This window comes from Mastomys coucha, unplaced genomic scaffold (genome assembly GCF_008632895.1).
Source record: "Mastomys coucha isolate ucsf_1 unplaced genomic scaffold, UCSF_Mcou_1 pScaffold15, whole genome shotgun sequence".
NCBI lineage: Eukaryota > Metazoa > Chordata > Mammalia > Rodentia > Muridae > Mastomys > Mastomys coucha.
The window spans coordinates 46,948,814-46,966,968 of record NW_022196897.1 but is presented as its reverse complement, the minus strand read 5'-3'; the positions used below and the strand labels follow the sequence as shown (position 1 = coordinate 46,966,968).

Here is an 18,155-nt window from a genome sequence, read left to right as displayed (position 1 = left end):
GAGGGGGAGAGGGAGAGAGAGAGAGAGAGAGAGAGACAGAGAGAGAGAGAGAGAGAGATCCTGTTTCAGGCCTGCTAGCTACTGTGTGTAAAAGTCACCAGTTTCCACATTAAAAGAAGACTGACTCTTGGCATCTCTGTGGATTACCCTTTCTGTTCTGACTCCAGGACTCGTGATGTAGCTCCTGTATTGTAAGTCCTTTATTCCCCCGTCTATCCCCACCACTACCATCTCCAACTCATGCTTAGACTATTCTGTCCACTAAGTACTTTCTGTTTCCAGGATAATGGCTCCTCTTCTCACATTGTGGATAACACCACACATTAGCATATCTGAAGTCATGATTTCTTTTTCTCACATTTATTTATGTTATTCTTATTTTTGTGGAGAAAATCTTTTCTCACATCTATGTGTAGTCAAATGCTGCACATCCTGGAATATCCAACTCAAATTTATTTCCTTTTGGGTTCTGGCCGAAAGGGAGTGTGAATTGCAAAATCTGGAATCAAGTGGCTTCTTTATCGTCTGGACACATGGTGTTCTCTTATCGTGGAATGCTGGAGCAGAAAGGCTGTAACACGTCATTTCTTCCACTCACTTTACTTTCTGTTAAGTGACTTTCCTGGACTTGAAAGTATCTGGAGTGTTCAGGCCAGAGGTGTAAACAGATGCAGCTCTCCTGCCTGAGTTGCAGTGCTTTCTTGGTGCTACCCTACCCCCACTGTAAAACGCTTGCTCAGTTAGGTGCTCTTATACAAGAGATTTTATTATTTGCTTAAGACCAAGAACCTTGTTTTAAACTCTTTTGTATTCCACTTAATAGTTTGATGTCAGCAGGTTTTAATTCTTCCTTTGTTTTATAGAGAATACTTACTTTTAGGAAAGAGTAATGTTTCAAGCCTGACATGGCTGTGTGTCAGCACTTGGAAACCTGGATAAGAAGCTTCTAACTGCAAAGCCAGCCTCGGTTAGTTAAGTGAGACCTTTTCTCGAAATAAAAAGAGAGTGATATTTTAAACAAAAGTGTATGTTCATTTTTAAAGATAATAATAGCTAAATATTATGATATATTTATTTAAAAGGGATGGGGAAGCTGGCTTTGAATTTACTCTGTAAATTGAGGGTGCCTTGAACTCCTGATTCTTTTTTCTCTATCTCCAGTGGGATTATAGGCTTGTATCACCACCCAGTTTATATGCTGTTAATGGATCCAAACTAGAACTTTAACGTATAACTTTTACACATACTTTACCAATTGGGCTACATGCCCTGCCCCCAAAGTAGTTTTAGTAGTCTTTTTTGTTTGTTTGTTTGTTTTGTCTTGTTTTTTGGTTTGGTTGGGCTTTTTTGTTTGTTTGGTTTGGTTTGGTTTGGTTTTTTTGAGACAAGGTTTCTCCATATAGCCCAGGCTGGCCTCGAATTCAGAAATCTGCCTGCCTCTGCCTCCCAAGTACTGGGATTAAAAGCATGTGCTACCACCACCAGGCGTTTTAGTAGTCTTGATAGTAGTCCTCTGTTTTTAAAGCTTTATTGAACGTAAAATAGTGGGAAACAACAGAATATAATTAACATTTTTTCATTCTGTTTTGGATTAGGCTTGCTTGCTGTCTTAACAGCACTGACTTAAGTATAAAACTAGACATTACATCACTGTTGTAATGATGTCAATTTCTAAGGAGATGAGCGATTTTATTTAAAAATCAACAGTTTTGAGTGGATAAGGATTCATTGCAGGAGGATTTGTATTGTATGAGCAAGGAAGGCACTTGATTCATAGCTCCACCCTCCAAAAGGGAGCAGATTTTATTAAATGGCATAATTAATAAATTATTTATTATTTTATGTGTATCTATGTGCATGTTTTTATGTGGTCATGTGCATCCATATCATGTGTGGAATTCAGAGGACAAACAACGTGTGGAAATTGGTTTTGTCCTTCCACCATGTAAGTCCAGAAGATTAACATGGATGGTGTGGCAGCAAGGGCCTAATGCACTGAGCAGTCTCACCAGCAGGAAGATATGACAGTATTCTGCTGTTCTGGTTCAGAATCCATTATTGAGAACTGCCTTGTGGAGTCTTCTGGGTTTTAACATTTTATGAATATGCCTAACTTAAAGTATGTAAGTAAAGCAACCAGAAATACATGCACTTTATAATTCTTTTGCAGCCCAGCATGAATGAAAATGGGGCATTAGAGGGCAGCTTAAAACCTCTGGGTGGATGAGGCGTGGGCTTCATGCCTGTGTGTGAGGAGATTCATCATCTGCCATAGATGTATTGCAGAGGTGACGCCAAGGTGAAGAGCAGGCTTGCAGAATGGTTGGAAATCATTGATATTCTAACTTGGAGGCTGTAAATGGCTCAGTGGCAGATGGAGTCTTTGTCAAGGAAGAAAAATGGCAGCTTTCTAGTACATAGATGCTTTGCTAGCCACTCAGCACACAGGCTGTGACCTTTTCGTATTCAGAGACTTTTCTAGGCTCTAATAAATTGTCCTCCGCCTTTATTCCCCAAAAGTAGATAAATAGTCGTCATTACATTTGAGTACAAATTGAGGTGTTTCATTATGAAGAAGCATAAACATGTTTTATTGTCTGTTCTTTAAGGAAGTAGGCTTTTAAGGGAATTTGCATTTCTTGTGGTCAGAAACCCTGAATTTGTCAGTTGATTTGCAATATTAAAAGCACCTATAGTTTTAAAATCTTTGTTTTAGGATAAAAGAATATTATAATTTGAAAGTATGCTAGAAAATCCTAGACCAACATACCGAGTTTACAGATGAAGAGACCAAGACTCAGGCTGGTGTATCCAGGACCCGGTTTGCCAGTTCCTCTTAAGTCTTAAACCAGGACAAATGGCTACTGGAGGTGCCCACCTGGCCTCCGCATGCTCCCAGCTTCTCCCAGTCCCCACCTTTTACCGGGCTTGGCTGGCATGCCCCGCCCCCTACCCAAACTCTCCAGCCCAGGGGCTCTGCTTGCTTTCCCCAGCTGTCCTTCCCTGTATAATCCAGCCATTTTTGTTACCTAGCCTTTATTCCTACCTTTACCCCCTGGCCTCTTGGTCTCCAGCTCTCCCCTTTCTCTTTTCCTCACATGGCCTGGCTCAGGGCCATGTCTATTCTGAACTCTCCCACATGTCTCTGCCTCTGGCCATGATCACCTTTGTTCTACAATAAACCTTCACCACCTAAGAGCAGTCTAAGTTTTTTGTATTTTGATTTTTTTCTTCATTCAATCCATGACTTACATTTTGATTTGTTGTACGTATAAGTTACTTTTGATTTTGTAAATGCTACTTTAAGTAAAATTAAAAATATAGAAGGCACATACTTCATAATATCTGTACAGTAGCTGGGCGGTGGTGGCGCACACCTTTAATCCCAGCACTTGGGAGGCAGAGTGGATTTCTGAGTTCGAGGTCAGCCTGGTCTACAGAGTGAGTTCCAGGACAGCCAGGGCTACACAGAGAAACCCTGTCTCGAAAAACAAAAAACAAAAAACAAAATATCTGTATAATAAAAGCAACCATAGAGTCTTATGTATTATTCAGCTTCAGGTATTTTTTTTTATTAAAATCTCAGCTTTCATTCTAACGTGATCACTAGAGTGAACAAGAGTTTGTAATTGTTTTACATGGGCTATGAAGTGATGACCGTCAGGTTTGTAACTGCCTAGGAAATGTTTGTGTCCTAAGCAAGGGAGGATTCATATAAGTCGTACACCTAAAATGGACAGTTTACCCTACACCTTTCAGCTCTGTAACGCTGTAGAAGCACTGTGTACACTCAGCAGTCACTCCACTTTAAAGTTTGAATTTTGATCTTTTGCTGGGCTAGCAGTAGGTGAGAAGATACTCTTGGTGGAGAAGAGCCCGAAGTGAGCCACAGGCCTGTTCGCTATGAAGTCAGAAGGTTCAAAAAGCAATAGTCTATGCTACACTGTGTTGCTAACTTTTGATTTCAGTGAGACTATAGAGCATATTTCTGCTGACAACATTCCACTGTGTTTATCAGGATATAACCTGATTGCTAATTGAGTAGTGTCTGTTTTGTATTGTGTTGACTGATTTGAGTTTAGAAGTACTGTACTTGATATTAAAATACTTAAACATTTTGTAGATTGTATTCTGAGATATTTTGGAAAAAATTCTTATACATGTTTATGAGAATTTATCTTGATTTTTAGTGGAGTTGTAAGTACCTGTGAGAATATATATTACCATATAGAGAATGGTTCACTTCAATAGCTAACGAACATTGGAAGGTAATGGAAACATGACACATGTGAAAGCTACCACAGCACTTAGCAGTTGCTAGAGTTATAAAAGGGAGTCATGGATTTCAGTGAAGAAAAAGGCCTGTTTCTTACGTAGATGGTGCATGCTACAACTTCAGATCCAGACTGAAAAGTCTAATCTAGTATCTACAGTTAAGGGAGAATTTCTACCATCAGATATACTGAAATCCTGTCTGTGCATTTTTATAAAGATAAGATAAAAAGTCTTAAAATTGTTTTGAAGAAGAGAAAATTAGAAAAGTTTGAGCTTTGCAAAATCCTGGAGACTTTTAAAAATAGTCATGTGTTTTATATAGAATATAGATATGAAGAATAGGAGCTAGAATATCCTAAGTGAGGTAACCACTCCTTGTGAATATTCAGTAGCGATTTCACCTGTTACTATCATTATACTCAGACAGTTTAAATGATAGTAACTGCGTTATTCAACAGCTGATTAATAAGTAGCTATTTATAGAAAGTGGTAAGGTTAATGATGACTGGACAACACAAAGACTCATGTGACTTATTCTGCCGGTAAAAGGCAAGATTAGGTTTAATTTGCTGGGGGACAGCCAGCACTGTGAAGAGAAATAAAGTGAATTCAGGGCAGTGTGTTGCGAGGCTTTCGAGGAGCCTTGTAAGGTTTAATTAAGACCTGGAGAGTTCTATCTGTTTTAAAGCAGTTGGCCTTTTGCTGGGGCAGTCTCTCAGCTAGCCACTACTTACCTTGACTTACATTCTCACTACCTTCTGTTTCCTCTGCCTCCTTCTGTTTCCTTCTGCATCTGCCTGGAAGTCCCGCCCCCGTACTTCCTGGCCAGTCTCAGGCCATCAGCTTTTTGTTAACACAAAACCCCACATTCTAGTTACTCTGAGCCAGTCATCAGCAAGACAACCTTTGGAGTCTCTTCTGGCTTGGCCTTGGGCACTGAGAGCTGTTTGACCTTTACAATGGCTGCTTTCTTTTTATCATTTAGGTATAGAAAGCCGTTGATGGCTCATAAAAATGGCAATTCCAAAATCCTGCCGGTACTTAGCTCTCTTTTAACAATTGAAAAGAAGGTAAGAAGGGACACACCTTCTTACCAGCAAGGTCTCCCAACTGAAGTGCAGGGTGTTAGTTATAGAGCACTCAAACCAGAAAGTGGTTGAGTTGTAGAGGAGGACGCAGCCCCAAAGGCGAATATTTGGTGCATTCCAAGGAGGACCAGTGAACCAGCTCTGATGGAATTCTGTGAGTGACCAGACAAAATAAAAAGGGAGTCAGAGAGCTTTTATATTATTTGGATCTTTTTGTTGTTTTGTTTTTGAGACAGCATTTTGCATTGTTGCTTCAGCTGGCCTGTAATTCATTTTTGTAGCATAGGCTGGCTTCAAATTCATGACAGTCCTCTGCCTCTGCAATGCTTCCGTTACAGGTGTGATTCTTGTTGTCGAACCAGTGTTTTCCAAAGTAATTTTGTTAGAACATTGGTGGTATGGAGCATTAAATAAAATGAAGTTTCATGGCTAAGTAAAATTGGGAGAATTAACATTAGGCCAGGCACACACCACACTGGTAAAGGCAATTTGGAAGCTTTGACCAGAAGATTGTGAGTTTGAGGCTGTGATTGTGTCTCAAAACCAAGAAGGACTAGAGGGAGGGAGCTAGAAAGGAAGAGAAGAGCAGTGGAGGGAAGGAAAGTGGAAAGCAGAATTGTAGAAGAGGCTTCGTTTGGCGGAGCAGCTGTTCCTGGGCATCTTCTAAGATACTGATGTGTTTGAGAATTTGCAACATATTTGACCCTTCAAGGGATATCTTATAAATGCACCATACAAGCTGTGGTTGATGCACGCTAAGCAGTACCAGAGGCTAACTACAGTTTAGGATTATAGTTTCCAAAACTTGGTCTTGCACAGTAGCTTTGCTTTCTCTTGGCAGCCCTTGGAGCCTGTTCTTTTATTTAACGTTCATTTGTTTGTTTTTTTCATGATTCCTTTTCTTTCTAAACATTTCTCAAGTATATTCTTCTCTATGATATTTAAAACCCCCTTGGGTGTGTGTGTGTGTGTGTGTCTGTGTCTGTCTGTCTGTGAGCGCACATGTGCGAGTGTGTCTTGTTCTATAGTCCAGACTGCCTTTGAAATCTTCCTGCCTCAATCTCTCAAGTGCTGAGGTTCCAGACCTGAGCTCCCACACTCAGCTGAATGCCTAAGTATTCTTGGAGAATTACATGATGTCTCATTCTGCCTGTGGCAATAAGCTGAGTAACTGATGCCTCTTGCTGAGCCCTGTTCGTCCATCTCTCAGTGATGATTTAATTGATATCACAGATTTAACTAGGTCACTCGCCTACCTAAAATCCTGCACTGACTTGCTAGCACTATGGATGCTCATGAAATCATTCATAAACTGTTCCTTTTATCTGAAGTTCTGCCTCAGCTTTTTGTACTTACTGTTCCCTACATTTAAAATCATTTAAGTGTTTTAAAGCAGGGGATGCACACACAGTTTTGTTTTGTTTTTTTAATTCAGTATTGTGTGACACACCTTAATTTTTGAGTTTTCGAGACAGGGTTTCTCTACGTAATACCCTTGCCTGTTGTAGACCCGATTTGGAGACCAGGCTGGTCTTGAACAGATCCTCCTCCCTCTGCCTCCTGAGTCCTGAGCTTTATTTTTTTGAGACAGGGTGTCACTGTGTTTGTTGCTCTGGCTATCTTGGAACTCACAGAAATCCATCTGCCTCTGCCTCCTGAGTGCTTGGACTAAAGTATGTACCACTGGACCAGGCTAATTTTTTATTTTTAAAAGTTCAGATGCTGGGCAATGCACACCTCAGGAGGCAGAGACCAGCAGAGTTCTGAGTTCAAGGCCAACCTGGTCTACAGAGTGAGTTCTAGGACAGCCAGGGCTACACAGAGAAACCTTGTCTCGAAAAGCAACCCCCCAAAAGTTTAGAATAGATTATCATCTACAGGAATAGTTAAGATCTTTCTGGGACAATCAGGCAGTCCCAGATAAATCTTGTCAGAGCACTGAGCAGTGTGTTTCCACTTCCCATAAAGTCCACTTCATATTGCATCAAATGTCTGGTCCGAGAAGCAGATGCTGAGGAGGTGAGACTTGCTCAGTAGTGGGACACAATCTGATGGAGAGACCTACTAGGTTTTACTTCTTTACTCATAAAACTGTTCGAATTATAGATTAAAATGTATAGAGTTGGACAGATGGCTCAGCAGTTGAGGTGCTGACTGCTCTTCCGGAGGACCTGGGTTCAATTTCCATCACTCACATGGCAGTTCACAACTGTCTGTAACTCCAGGATCTGACTCCCTCACATAGACAAACTTACATGTAGGCAAAACACCAGTGCACATAAAATAAAAATAAATAGACCATTTTTTTAAAAGCCTCAGAAAAATGTTTAAAAAATGTATAACTGAAGTTTTGAAAGGAAAACTGGAAAATTAAGGAGCCCAAACTCAGGTATGAATTCTCATTTATGATTCACACACAAAAAATGTTACCTCTGTAGGGAAACACTCAGTAAAAGGGGTATCATCAAAGTTAAAGACATTTACTTTCAGAAGATCCTATCACAATAATGAAAGGTCCAACATGGAGTGGGGATGGGCTCCCAAGTCCCTGCTCCTAGGTGAGGGTTATGGACAGTTGGTAGCCAGCTACTGCTGAAAGAAGAGTGTTTCTGTAGGCCGTCCGGCCACTGGCAGGCTCCCTGTGGCCCGCCCATGATCCTGTAGTATGCAGATGACAACAGCAGCAAACTGACTCAGCGAGTTTTTAAAAAAAACCACGAATTTGTTTTAAGAAGTGATAAAAGGATTCCGTGAGGAAATATTTGATGTGACGTATCTGAGAATATCTAGGCTATAAAAGGACACAAATCAATACTGAGAATGTTAACTGTCTAATTAAAAACAGAGAAAAGACATAAAATACTGTTTTACTTTGTAGATACATTCTGAGATTACAAAGAAATGATTCGTTTCCCTGGGCACTAGGAAAAGCCCAAAGTGACATTTCATTCCTCATTAATGAGAACCAAAATTAGGGTTTGGGAAGATTTGCTGTGCAAGCATGAGGGCTTTAGCTTAAATCCTTCAAACCCATGTTTAAAGCCACGTGTGGTCATGCCCAGCCTGGAGCCCCAGTATTGGATACAGTATTAGAAGGCCAGGGGATACAGGACACCAGACATCCTCTTCTTTCTTCTTTACACACCACTCCAGTGTACACATGCACATACACTGCACGTGTATAGCACATGGGCAAATAAAGAAAATAGTTAATTTTAGTGACATTACCACATCCTGACAAGAATGTTGAGAGACTGCATTCTAAATGCATTACTGGTAGGAAAGTAAAATGATACAACTTTTCTGGAAAACTAATTGGGTAGTTCCTCTGTCTCTATCTGTCTCTGTCTGTCTGTCTGTCTGTCTGTCTGTCTGTGTCTCTCTCTCTCTCTCTCTCTCTGTCTCTCTTTCTCTCTGTCACACATACACCCAGCAGTCACATTTCTGGGCATTAATCCCACAAAATATAAAATGTAAAATATATTATAATATAAAATATGTATGTACATTATATATTTATATAAAATATATATATGTACATATACAAACCTGAATATGTCCATAGTAACTTACATAGTACATACAAACAGAAGCATCCTAAAGGGTTTGTAACACATAAGCATAATGTATATTCCTACAATGAAATATTAAACAATAAACAGCCAGTAAGTATTGATGCATATAACCCTGTAGATCCTTGTATATGACTAAAGGAAATACTCTAACTATAAAAGGCTATTGTAAACCCAGAGTTGGTGGTACATGTTTTAATCCCAGCACTCAGGGCAGAGGCAGGTAGATCTCTGAGTACAAGGACACCCTGGTCTATAGAGAGAGTTTCAGGACAGCCAAGGCTACACAGAGAAGTCCTGTCTCAAAAAGCCAGGTAAAGCCGGGCAGTGGTGGCGCATGCCTTTCATCCCAGCACTTGGGAGGCAGATGCAGGCGGATTTCTGAGTTCTGAGTTGGCCAGCCTGGTCAACAGAGTGAGTTCCAGGACAGCAAAGGCTACCCAGAGAAACCCTGTCTCGAAAAAACAAAAACAAAAACAAAAACAAACCAACCAACCAACCAAACAAACAAACAGGTATGGGGGCAGGCTTATGAGTCCATTTCTGTCCTGTATCAAAAGAGCAATACTATATATAGGTATATATAAGCCAGAAAACAATCGTGGTTATTAGGGGTTAGAGGTGGCAGAGGAAAGGGCTTGAGTGTGACTTTAAAGATTACCATGAGAGGCTTTTCTGGTAGTGTTGGTTACAACTAAAAACACATCTGTAACTCCTTTTTGGTTTTGTCACACAGTCACCATATACAAGATACGTTATTAGGGAAAAACTGGCTGATATTTGGGTCGTATCATCTTGACATTTTCTTTCAAGCATGGTTATTTTAAAAAGAAAATGCTTTTAAAATTTGCTTTCCTGTGACTTGAACCCAGGGCCTTGAAAGAGCTAGGCAAGCAATTGAACTACCATTGAACTATCCTCTGGACTTATCTTAACTTTTTATTTAGTAATCTCACTGAGTTTGGAAGTCGGGCCTTGCTATCTCTGAGTTGTCCTGGAAGTCCTTGGAGTCTGAAGCTTTTCTGTCCCACCCTTAAAGTAGCTTAGCTGTCCTCCCAGGCCTACCTGGCAGGACTGCGGTGGTTCTTCCTACTTTCTCTTTCTCTGAGAACAAAAAGTATTTCACTTCCTCATTTGAGTTAAGACATTTTTCATAACTTACGATTTGTATAGCCTTCTGCCTCCTCCAGAGATTTTGTTATTGATAAACATAACGCATATTCACTGTTTTCCCTCCTGGGGATTTTTTTGTCAGCTGTAGATGAACCCTGTCCTAAGTAACATGATAAACACAAATGCAAATCATTCTAACCCTGACATCCCTAAAGTTAGGTTGGCATAGAAAGAATATCAGTCTCAATTCTTTTTTAACTGCTGAGTGCTATTTCATAATAAAAACATGTCATAATACTTTTGATTTATTCATTCACAATATTTCCAGCTTTTCTACTCTACCTTCAGCTTGCAATTTCATTTCTTACATATGATTTTTTTTTTTTAAGAGTTACTTATTTATTTTATGTGAGTACACTGTTGCTGTCTTCAGAAACACCAGAAGAGGTCATCTGATCCCATTACAGATGGTTGTGAGCCACCTTGTGGTTGCCGGGAATTGAACTCAGGACCTCTGGAAGAGCAGTCAGTGCTGCCATCTCTCCAGCCTGATATGATTCTTTGTATCCATATTTCAGAAGTTTCCTTGCTGAAGTGTCTGTAAGTGGAATTATGTTGTAGATTTCATGCAGTTTAGTTTTGTGTTGTCAAATAGCTTTCTATATATATTTTACCAGCTTACACTACTGTGCCAAAGGATTTCTGGCACAGCATGTTACACACTTGCTTCGTTCTTGCTTTTCTAGTTCCTATCTACAACCTGTAACAAAGTCTAATAAAATTTTAACATCTAGTTTTCTATGGCTCTATGACTGAACTTACCCAGTCTCCTATGAAATTGGAAGATAAGCAGTCTCAGTACTTAGTAGTAGATGAGAGATTTTACTTTTATAATGTTGTATTTTTATATGTTATATATAATATGCATATTTTATTTTATATTATACATATACTTAATTTTTTCTATTCTGACCAGTCAAAATATTAAAATGCATTTTAGTTGTATAGATTTAATATTCATCTTTTTGTTTATGGTTTTTTCAAGGCTCCAATTACAGTATCCTATTTTTGCTTAAATTAGTTCAGTAGAGAAAATATCACACCATCCTTCTGAGAAATTAACTTCTGTGATGGTGAGATGGCTCAGCGGTTAGGAGCACTGGCTGCTCCTCCAGAGGTCCTGAGTTCAAATCCCAGCAACCACATGGTGGCTCACAACCATCTGTAATGGGATCTGATGCCCTCTTCTGGCATGTAGGTGTACATACGGGCAGAGCACTGTATATAATCAATAAATTTTAAAAAAAAGAAAGAAAGTAACTCATAACTCTTCCAGCTTGTCCTTCTTAAAACTCTGAGGTCTGTGTGTTACATGTGTGTGGTGTGTGCTCTGCTCATGTGCAGAGATCAGACTGGGTTGGTCTTCGCTTTGCTCTTTGATGCTCTGGAGATTTAACAGATTGTTGGGTGTGGCTGCCGCACCTTTACCCACTGGCAGGTCCTTGTTTTTAGATCCTTTAGCCTCAAAAAACATACTACACCGGAGGTGCCTTGATATTTATTTATTTATTTTTTAACTGTACTGGTCTTCCTGGCATTCATTTTATTTTTAGAAAAGTATTTTGCTGGCTCAGCAGTTAAGAGTACTGACTACTCTTCCAGAGGTCCTGAATTCAATCCCAGCAACCCCATGGTGCCTCACAACCATCTGCAGTGAGATCTGATGCCCTCTTCTGTAGTGTCTGAAGAGAGTGGCAGTCTTCATGTACATAAAATAAATAATTCTTTTAAAAAAGTTTTGCTGAGCTGGGCGGTGGTGGCGCACGCCTTTAATCCCAGCACTTGGGAGACAGAGGCAGGTGGATTTATGAGTTTGAGGCCAGCCTGGTCTACAGAGTGAGTTCCAGGTCGGCCAGGGCTATACAGGAAACCCTGTCTCGAAAAACCAAAAAAAAAAAAAAAAAAAAAAAGTTTTGCTCAAACCATTTAAAATGCTGCTTTTCCAGTCTATTACAAATTAGCTATTAGCCCTTCTCCTATTCCTTGCATGACTACAAGTTTCAAAAGAGAAATCCCTGAGACTTTAAATAATTAAGTAGGGGAGAGAGACTAGATTGGGGTACACAAATGATTAACATTGAATATTCTGTTCGAGTATGGACTCATGAGGGGCTGTTGAAGTATCGAGAATGACTGGAGTTTGTGTGTATTGATATACTTTCTCATAGTGGATTTTTTTGTTGTTGCTGCTCCTTGTTTGTTGGTTGGTTGGTTAGTTTTTTGAAAGAGGGTTTCTCTTTGTAGCCCTGGTCTTGAACTCAGAGATCAGCCTGCCTCTGCTGTGCTGGGATTAAAGGCATGTGCCACCACCACTCACTCATCTATTAGATTAGTTTAAGTGCATAGAACATTCTGGTCAGTGAGTCTGGGCTCATTCTGGGATTTTTGCATTTCATTGAAGCCATTTCAAGGGCTTTGGCTTGTGGCCAATATTGATCCCTGAGTGGTCCCTTTGCTCCAAATAGAAGTGAAGTTTCAGCATAGCTATACTTCTTTCGTTTGATTTAGACACTTTTGTTTAATCCTGTAAAGTTTAATATTTTGTTATATTAATGGAAATTCATGATTTTTAGTAAATACTGACTGTGGGTTAGTTATTGCTCTGAGGTTACGTGGTGATTGGTTTAAAACCATCCTTTAGGATAACATATAATCAGTATTATTTTGTTTGAACACTGGACTGAACTGATGGTTCAAGTGTGCTAGACAAGTGCTGCATTGATGACTGATCCTGCCACTCCCAGATTTTAATGACCTTAGCAGCTATGAGACAATTAGGCAGAAAGTTGAGCTTAATAAGTAATATCTAATTTTTTCATTAATTTTTATGGTAGGTCTAGAATTCATAATTACTCTTAGTTATTATTTTTTGGAATAGCCTCATAATTTAGACATTAAGGTGTTTTTCTTGTTGTTTTGTTTGAGACGGGATCTTTCTGTGTAGCCCTGGCTATCCTGGAACTCACTCTGTAGACCAGGCTTGTCTCACACTCAGAGATCCACCTGCCTCTCACTCCTGAGTTCTGGGATTAAGGTATGGACAATGCCCTTCTGACATTAATGTGGTATTAAAATGCGAATGTAAACAGAGTTCCATTTAACTTTGGCTTCAGGCACAGCTTCCTCCAACCCCCAGAGGTATTGTGAGGAAGTGCAAAAGAGAGGCCTTGAGCCAGTTTCGTCCACACCATTGGTGAATAGAGGCTCAGTACAGCTGCTTGGACAGCCAAAGGGGCGGATAGCTCTTTGCTTAAAAAGCGTGTACTTTAAAAGGGTATACATTGATTGGCGCATTCATACTTCATGATTAATAATATCAAATACCATTATAACAAAATTATCAATCCTTGGAAAAAGTGTTCAGAATTGCTTGTTTTTGATAAATGAGAATTAGTAATGAACATATGAAGACCCCAAAATGAAACATTTTGGGAGAAACATGATTTTTATTTAAAAACAATAATTTTCATGTTGATAGTTAATATACAGCTTTATATTATTGCAATTAGTAATTGTCAATGGTTGAAAGTTCTAGAGGATTAATTAAAAGTGATTTAATTTGCACTTAATGCTGTGTTAATTTGTACTCATCGCTCACACTGCACTGATAGTGTGCATATGGAATTCTCAGCAAATGTTGATAAAATTTCCAGGCCAGATCTACCCTCATCTCCAGAAAAGCCCTGCTTTGTTTCCTCTGCTTGCTGCCATCGATTTTCTCTTTGAAGGTACACTAACAGTGCTGATGAAGCAGTGCTGTTAGAGTTTGCATTAAAAATAAATGTGGGGGATAAGGATTAGTGCTGTATGATATGAGAGTCTGGGTGTTCCTGTCCCAGCAGTAAGTTCTTTAGTCTAAAGGACAAAAACACCAAACAGGTCAGGGGCAAAAGGCCAGAGGATGGACAAACTATGCAGGAGGCAGTGGCTCCTTAATATGTGTCTATTTCAGGTTGATGGTTGCTTTCATTAGCAGAGCTCATTGTTATGCAGTGTCTGTCCTGCTGCAGCAAAATGGGCCTTGTACTCACAGTCCTGTGTGTGTCTCTTATGCTGCAGTTGCTGGGCCTTGTACTCACAGTCCTGTGTGTCTCTTATGCTGCAGTTGCTGGGCCTTATACTCACAGTCCTCTGTGTCTCTCTTACACTGCAGTTGCTGGAATACATGTCTGTCTTTGATTTTCTTTACCATATTTTTAAGGAAAAATAAGGAAAATTGGATTCTGTTGCTGCTGAATTTGTTTTTCAAAGGCCTTTATGTTTGTGTTATGGATATTTTCTATTTTTGTCCTCTGTTTACAATAATGTAAACATGTTAATTATCACATTAAATTTCAAGTGAATAGCATATAAACTCAATTGATTACACTAATAATTTTATTATGTAAGCATATGTTTTCTAACATTTTTAAATATTGGGGTCTTTTTTATTATAAAATAAGATAAGCAAGATTTGAAAGCTGCTGCTTTTTGCAATAGCAAAAATTGTATATAGAAATAATTACAGCTGAGATAAACTATTCCAGAGGTTTTTGTTTGCGGTGAGCACTGAAAAGCAGTTGAGACAGGCTGAGTGACGTCATCCAGTGGACACAGGCACCTCTAAAGCTAGAGGGGACACTGCTGTCAGTGTGGTCATTTGGTGGCTTGATATCACTTTATGAAGTCTGTTGGCTTAGGCTAGTGTTCTTAAAAATGGGCCCCATATGAGAACCTGGGTTTGTGTAAATACAGATTAGTTTTATAGTATGCAAGAACATATGTGATAATACCTGACCTTTTGTCCACATACTTCAATCGTAACACTATCTTGGCTTTATTAAGGAAACAGGATCTGTTTATATATTCATTTTAACCTAATTTGTGTTTGCTGCATATTGAGTTTCATTCATTATGAGCAATGTAAATGAAAAATTTCTAAGCTCTTTCAGAGTTAGTAAGGGAAAGATTGTGGGTCCAATTAACAAAACTCCAAGAGAGTCACCGTGGGTTTGAGGAAACTAGAACTGATAGTGAATGGGAAGTCATAGGATATAATGTTAACATCTTTACAAGGGAGAAAAAGACCACTCCATTGTAACTGCTGGATTTGCTGTGCTATTAAATTTCAATTGTATTCAATCCAGGTCATATCAATTGACATATTAGAGGGTAATGTTTGAGGGTTTTTATATAGTTGGGCATAAGAAGTTTTCTTATTCTTTGTTTTGCTGTCTTTCCCCTGGAGTAACAGGAAAAAATAACAGGGAAGTAAGCTCCATATGTGCGAATGCAGAGGTCAGTGAGGAGGTGGGTCTCTCCCAGAGCTAGGGATAAATATCATCATAGACTTGCTCACAGGCAGAGAGATGAAGGAGCAAGCCCATGAAAGGTCAGTGAGATGGGAGCTAGAGGCTCTGGTGAAGTACCTGGGTTACATCCTAAAATCCCCTGCCTTTCTGAAATCACATCTTTCCCTGAGTGCCTAATTGACTCAGCCTGCAGGAAAAACTGAATTTAGAAAAGAGACTGAATTTTGAATATGAAATTGAAATTAATGAGGATATATATATCTATATATGTATTTACATATATAGATAGATACACACACACATATATATATTGATTCAGATTAGATACAGTACAATTCTTGGCTATATGACTAATGATAAATCATCTTTTAGTGTGCGTTGACAATAGCTTGTACTGAGGAAATGGCAAAGAAAGATGGGCATAGCAAAGTCATTGTTCTAATTTCTGTAAATATGCTGAGAAAACTTTATTTGAAACATAAAAGAAGGGGCTGGAGAGATGGCTCAGCAGTTAAGAGCACTGACTGCTCTTCCGAAGGTCCTGAGTTTAAATCCCAGCAACCACATGGTAGCTCACAACCATCTGTAATGAGATCTGATGCCCTCTTCTGGTGTGTTTGAAGACAGCTACAGTGTACTTACATATAATAATAAAAGAAAAAAAAAGAGAAAAAAAATGAAACATAAAAGAAGTTTCTTTGTCTAAATGTGAACTGCTGTGGAACCTAACACAGTCATGCATACACTTTTGAAATAGTTGAAATAATAGTTTTGTGTTGACATACAAATACACAGCCTGTGTCTGTGTTGTAGGAATTCCATTCACCGTTTTCTCTAATGGAATAAGGACCATGTCTGCATGCTTTGTGAAAATAGGATATCTATGGTACTGAATTTGACCATGAGCTTCAGCTGGAACTCTTAGCTCCTTAGCCATTGTGTTGTGAAAATTCACTTTGATTGTAGTTAAAAGCATTAGTGATGTTAGCAACTGCGGTGCTAATGCGATTCAGTACTTCTTAGAAATAACACCAGACCTCTGAGAGTCTGTCCATCTGGCCCAGAGTTCTCTGTCCTGGTGGTTTTAGCTTTTTCTTGTTGATTGTGTTGTCATTCTGATTTTTCTATTTCTGTACATAAAAATTTCATTTTGTACAATGAGTTAATGTAAGCTAAATGTAAGTTAATGTAAGACTTTAATGCTTAATATGCTTATTGTTGTAAAATGGTCTTTAATCACTCTTTGCAGTAAAATTACTGAATATTATTTTCATGAGTACAAAAACATATTTAATAAATGTAAGATTTTTAAGTATAAACTTTACAGATTTTTAAAAAAATCACCTAGACATGTTGAAAGTAGTAGCCTTTTCATTTTGATGAAGTTAATATTTTGGATTTTGTAGTGATAATTTAAGTGATAAAGTTTTACGAATTTCAGGGAAAAGGAGAAAAGGAAAATTGGGAGGAAAAAACTAAGAACAGAGACATGCAGTTTTCAAATTAACAATATTTTTTATGCTCAGGTGAATAAATTTTATTTTTGAAAAAGTTTAAAATGTAGGCAGGCACTATCTTATGCAAACTTTTAATGCATGCGATATTTTTCAAAGAATGTTGTATATTTATAATAGTCTAATAAAATTGAATCATACTTTGACCAAAAAATTAATTTTAACCTTTTATTCTAACTCAGATTTCTTGTAACTACTTTCTTAAAGCAGTTGGAATTTAAAGGTTATTCTTTTGCAGGTTCATGAACAGTTATTTATTTTATTATTGTTCATTTATAAAAAATCTTGTTAGTGTTGCCTTATTTTTACAATTTGTTTGCCAAAACCAATTTTTGAAACCTGCATAAGGCTTGTTAGCATTCTTTATTGTAACCTTGAGATTATCCGTGTAGAAATAAACCCTTCTTTCAAAAAGAAGGAAGAGGATTCTTCCCTTTGTTGTTGGTTTTAATCTTAACAAAATTAAGAACAATTACCTGAGCCGGCTCCCTTACCTGGTTCAGTGTTGTCACGTGAGCTCTCTCGGTTACCGGCTCCCTAAGTGCTCCACCTGCCTCTCAGTTTGTTTACCAGGAAATCAAGATGTGTAAACTGCAGGAAGTACTATTTGACCCTCTCCGACAGTATCTCATTACAATAATTGCTAATCTCTGAATAAGACAGCCATGTTTTGTGAGGGAGAGATTGTGTTAGGTAGATTTTAGGTGTTTCAACAAACAGAGCGTTGCAAATGCTTGCTTGGCTTGTGTTTTCGTTCTAGCGTTTGATAAAAGACATATTGTGACCTCTGGGGTCAGCAGAGGTAGGATACAATAGTAAGTGTTCTTTCAAGCCTTTCAACTGAAAATACCGTGGCTTGCTGTGCAGTGCTGTCTCTGCTCTGAATCGAAAGGATAATGGCTACTTCCTGATTAAAGCCTGTCCACAGTAAGCTGCGAGTGTTGTGCTCAATGTCTTTCTCCTGCTAACGAGCGGTTGCCGGTTGCTTTATTGTGTATCTGTTTTCATTGGTGAGCCTCTTAGAAGTATTTCCTGATCTTGAACTTATATTTAGAGCAGAAACTACTGTTTTAAGTTTGGAGGATTTTTAAAAATTCGTTAGTATTTCTGTTTTGTATTTTAAATCTATCTCAGGTACTTACTATAGATTTTGATTAGAAACAAGCTAAAAAACACGAGCATGATAAATTGTAGTAAGCTGCCACTTGCTTGGTACTCCAAGTAAAATCCTGAGATGACATG

At 38.6% G+C, this 18,155-nt stretch overlaps 1 protein-coding gene across 21 annotated transcripts in view; it reads left to right on the top strand.

The window, feature by feature from the left end:
• Baz2b (bromodomain adjacent to zinc finger domain 2B) overlaps positions 1-18,155 on the top strand; it is a 308,453-nt gene that overhangs the window by 152,753 nt on the left and 137,545 nt on the right. The window contains exon 1 of one of the 21 annotated variants that reach the window (XM_031370351.1): positions 16,417-17,840. The exons of the other annotated variants lie outside the window; for them this stretch is intronic. The gene's annotated coding sequence lies outside the window, so the exon portion shown is untranslated. Of the gene's footprint in view, positions 1-16,416; positions 17,841-18,155 lie in introns of those variants that run through there. 21 annotated transcript variants of the gene reach the window in all.